The sequence below is a fragment of the Mytilus californianus genome, unplaced genomic scaffold (genome assembly GCF_021869535.1).
Source record: "Mytilus californianus isolate M0D057914Y unplaced genomic scaffold, xbMytCali1.0.p SCAF_4, whole genome shotgun sequence".
NCBI classification, from domain to species: domain Eukaryota; kingdom Metazoa; phylum Mollusca; class Bivalvia; order Mytilida; family Mytilidae; genus Mytilus; species Mytilus californianus.
Genome location: NW_026262690.1, coordinates 48,358,313 through 48,364,028, shown reverse-complemented (window position 1 = coordinate 48,364,028; position 5,716 = coordinate 48,358,313).

Sequence of the window (5,716 nt, the reverse complement as noted above, 5' to 3'; positions counted from 1 at the left end):
CACTACTGACGCAATATTTTAAACTTATAGTGCATTTAGAAACTTTATACGATTTTTTTGTTATTACGAACAAAAGTATTGAAAATGTGTGTATGTGCGTTTGTGTGTAATAAATACGGACATTATAGAGTGCAAAATAACATTCCTTATCGCTTGTTATAAGTTTATTTCTTCAATGAATACTCATAAAAATATTTTTTTTTAGATCACCGTTTAATAATATATAATTTGTACCACTACAATATAATAGTTATTACGGTGGGGTTGAATTCCCGAACATTTATTCATCATCCACGCACGAACTTGTCTCAGAAAAAAAATATATCTCTGTACATTAACATTACTTTCAGGTACAGATATGATTTTTTTCTGGGACAAGTGCTTGTGACCATCCACAAGAATTTGCGGTCATCCGATGATCAGTACTTCACTACTTTGATTATATCTGTTCTTGTCTATACCAGTTTTCAAGAAAAGGTTTCTCTATAGATAAGTTATCAAGATAATAGCCAATAAAACAACAAAACTCTGAAGAGCCAAAATTGCCCAAAAAGGACCTTTACTATAGAGTTTACTCAGACACATTGCACTATTTGTTTTTTAAATCTATTATAGTTTCCAGGATAAACGCAAAATATTAAAAGCCGCTGCCGTAAATCTTCACTTTGAAAAAATCAAAATACAACTCTCTATCTGTAAGAGAACAACAGGTCTTAGTAAACAATAAATAAATGCAGTGTTTAAGTTCATTTAGACACCAATCTGATTAGATTACAGGTATTGTGTGTTCAACCTTTGCTTACGCCGATCTGAAAACGCTCAATTCAAGACCATTGGGATTCCCTGGTTTTGTCGGATTGATCCACACCTTCAAAAATATGAAGGCTGAAATTTTATTGGCTGATGTAATATTAACCAGGACAGAAAGTAAAACGAAGTGTTGTCAGATCCTTGTAACCAAAGCTTAGACAGATGATCTGTACATTATATATTAATCATTTGTTAGACACCGACTGTAGTGTGGGTAGGAGCACGTGTATTTCCTTGATGGACTTTAATAAAAAAGAACATGGTTATTTTTTTTTTAATTTCATTATTGTTTTATTTTTCCCTGATTTAAAATGGAAACAAACTCTTTCGCTCCCCTTCTGAAAATATAAAATCTCTTTCAAGAAATTTGGAATCAAACATTTTCCAAAACTGTTGCCCCCCCCCCCCCCACCCCCTCACCAAAAAATGAGCGGCTTCCCACAAAACCTTTTATATTGCGGGTTACTGCATGTGGTGGTGCTTTCGTGGTAGCATGTTCGCATAGAGTGGGAGAGGTCATGGGTTCGACCCCCGGCCGGGTCAAATCCAAAGACTTTCAAATTGATATTTGCTGCTTCCCTGCTAAGCCCGCGAAATTAAGGAATAAGAGCAAAAGCTGGTCGGCTCGGAATCAGAAGAATTTGTCCGGGTAAGGTGACATGTCTTCCTTCGGAAAGTTACCTTGTGAACTATAGCATGTTAAAAATCCGGCTCAGGGTGTCGGTCTAGTACAAAGCAGGGTTAATATTCATATCACATTACAGCTATTTTCCTAATGCATGTAGTTTAAAGGTTTGATTGGCTTGATTGCTTTGTTTTTATAACGGTTTGCTTATGCATTTTAATTAAGTTTTACAATTCTAATCAACAGATAGGCTGGGTTTCAGCTTGTATGATGTTATTGAATGCTTGAACAAACATTTATACGAACAAAGCAAGCAAGCCAACCAAACTTTTAAACTACATACATCAGGAAAATAGCTGTAACATGTTCTTGTACGAATATGCATATCAATTTGCCGCTGCACATCAAGCATCCATCCATAACCATCTATATTGAAGTTGTGAAATATATGCACTAAAACATAATAAAAAGCTGAAAGCAAATGAAAAACACCGAGTTAAAGTTCATTCCATATCTCCTTTAAAGCATTTCGGACGAAAGAGATGGGCGCTCGTTGGTCGAGTGGTGTGAATAGACGAACTACTGTATCACTTGTCACTTGTATCACTTAGGTGTGTGAGTTCGAATACCGCATGTGGCAGGTAAGCTCGACTCCTATCTTAATTGACCAGAATTGTCAGTTTTCCAAACGAAGGTTGGGTGGTCTCTCTGGGAACTTCGGCTTCCTCCACCAATATAAACTCACCGCCACGAAATAGCATGAAAGTGTTGAAAGTGGCGGTAAATATAAATCAATCAACAAATTAATCAATCAATCATCCATACCGGTATAATTATGGCCTCTAAATCTATATCTTTATTCTCATAAAGTCAATGTATGACATCAGTACAGAGATAACAATAATAACTTTACAATATATACAAAACAAGAGAGAGAGGTTTCAAAAGTCTTTAGTCAGGAGGTATAAAAAATTTAAGATATATTTCTAATTCTCTTTCCAGATCTTCTGGTATAGTTCTGTTAAGTCCTGTAATATTTTTACTCACTAAGAATTTTTTTTAGTCAATCAAAAGTAAAGAAAATAGAAAAGGTGATAAGTTTACTCCTTGTCGAACACCATTGTCACAAGCAAGCAAAGTATTTCGAAATATAATTACTAGAAGATGCCAGCGAAAGCGCGGAACAATTGGGCAAGTGTTGAAACAAAGAGTGTGGACACAGTAATAAGGTGGACACAGTAAGGATTTGGACACGTTTAATGCATTTTATTCTTTTTCTTTAAAGAGACGAAAACGAGGAACATAATGCAAAAGACGGGCATCACCCCATTCATCTCTGTTGGAAAATAAAAATATCAAATACCCTAAATTGAAAAAGTGTGGCAAAGTGTGATTTTCAGTGGTTTTTTTTCCTTTTAACTAAATAACCGTATGAACTACGTAAAATCCTTTGACATTACCGAAAAGAATCAAAATGAGTACACAATGAAATCCCATCTAATCGGATGAAAAATAAAATCCAAAACACTTCACCAGGAATCAACCCCTCTGTATCTCAGAAACCGTTGACGCCACTCCAAATCTGTTGTCATACTCAAGTTGCAGAATTTTATTAGCAATTAAAAAAATCTCCATTAAAATAAGTTGAAAATAAACAATCTGTATATACAAATATGTGAACATTACCCAACCTGACCATTTCGCATTTCGCGGGCAGTACGTGGACTAAGCATGCGGTCTCCAAATTTGGATATTTTGGCTTTTTCTGTGGAAAAAAAGATTGTTTCAAAGACAAATTAAGGAAGTACAAAACACTACATGTATACGTCATATCACAAATATTTCCGACTTTGAATGGTTTTGTAGGAGTAACACTACATTATACATCTTACCATTTATATCATTCAATAACATTTTATAAAATAAACCATCTCGCCATATTATGCACGAGTAGATAATTTTATAGCTATTGTTGTGAAATATTTTTAAAACTGACTGTGAGTTCAATGGTGCATTTTGCAATGAATAGAAATAAGAAGATGTGGTATGAGAGCCAATGAGAAAACTCTCCATCCAAGTCATAATTTGTAAGAGTAAACAATCATAGGTCAAAGTACGACCTTCAACACGTAGCATTTGCTTAACCCAAATAGCAAGCTATAAAGAGCCTCAAAATTTGTTTTATCATATTTTCGCCACAGCCGCAAATTTCTCCAATTAGCTCCTGTATTAATTGTTCTTAATCTCCCTCCGAAATGTTTGAAACGTTGATTTTGTTAAATTGCATTATCTCATTTTTCCTATTAATTGCACTCTCGCTAGCGATAGACACATATTTGAGCTGGGTTTATAGTTTACAGAAGCAGATCGGAATCAGTTATGACGTAGACAGTAATCATTTTAATCGTAATCATGTTCATTGACCATAACGACGATGAAAGCACATCATATAATGACGTTTCGACATCATATAATGAAGTAAACCAAACCACATCATATAAGATTACGAGCACATAATATAATGACACAACCACATCATATAAAGATATTTGCACATAATATAATGGTAACTGCACATCATATAATGATATGTACACATCATATAAGTATATCTGCACATCATATAAGTATATTTGCACATCATATAAGGATCTTTGTACATAATATAAGTACATTTGCACATCATATAAGAATGTTTGCACATCATATAAGAATGTTTGCACATCATATAAGTACATTCGCACATCATATAAGTACATTTGCACATCATATAAGTATATTTGCACATCATATAAGTATATAAGCACATCATATAAGTATATATGCACATCATATAAGTATATATGCACATCATATAAGTATGTTTGCACATCATATAATGATGTTTGTACATCATATAATGATGTTTGCACATCATATAAGGATGTTTGCACATCATATAAGGATGTTTGCACATCATATAAAGGTGTTTGCACATCATTTAAAGGTAAATGCACATCATATAATGAAAATGGTCATAACAAGACAGTGTTGGCGTTCCATACTCCGACTTGACAACATGTGAGGTAATTCAGACGAAAATAAAAATAAACGAAAAACAAACTTGACAGGAATCCGGGTTTAGTTTGATAACATATGGCTTATTTGATACAAACGGTGTGTTATCTCATAGGATCACATATCAAAATCAGTGTTCCATGATGCCAGAAATGTTGGATTTTATTTGTAAGAAGTAACTTAAACATAACTGACAAAGGAAGACAAACAAAAACATCAAAATGTCCACATACATGTTTTAAAAAACAAATTGACACTGTCAAAGGCAAATTGTCGTGCCGAAATATTTGTCTATTTTTACGATATCATTTCATCTTATCCGTATACGACATAATCGCGTTATCGTCTTGAATAACCATGTGGTATTTGTTGCTGGACATTAAGCAGTCCTCAATGAATCAAATTATCAATCTAAATATATATAGCATTGCAAGCTGAGTTGCCACGATGTAACAGAAACTTTGGTTCGTATCTCGCAGGGGGAGAAAAAAAACACTTGCTTACGCAAAATCTAGCATTGTTGAGCTAAATTTCCGATTTAGTTTGTTTGTACTGTATTCCTGTCACGTAGTGTTGTCATTTTAGCGGTATTTTTAACATTGCCATTAAAGTGGGAGGTTTGGCTAGCCATAAAACCAGGTTTAACCCACCATTTTTTCTTAAAATGTCCTGTACCAAGTCAGGAATATGGCAGTTATCACACAATATGTATGTTGGCGTTAGCTTTTGTTGTAGTTCAATTGGTACCCGGATTTGTTTTTGCTTAATCGAATTGTGACTATTGAACAGCGGTATACTACTGTTGCTTTTATTTAGCACATATTTATATATTCTATATATGTGTAAATATTTAAAGTTATAGCTCACAGGGTAACAGTCTATTCGATGACATTGTCACCCTTGTCTACACAGCTGTTCTGTCCGAGACGACCATCTCTTCTATTCATAAAAGTCGCGTACCAGGTGGTGAAGCAACACATTTATTTGTTTGACCCGTCGATGATCGAATGCACAAACGTCCGCGATCAAGGTGACCACACTACCAAGATATCAACTAGACGGGTATATATAAACAAGACAAAAGTTTATTTAGTCAAAGGCACGGGTCTGGTTTTATTCAGGATGGGAAGGTGCTCTAACTTATTTTTGCGGTGCAAACATAATAGCAAGCTGTGTGATGTTAAAGCTTTTTTTTTATTATAAATTGTACAAAAAAGTCCCGAC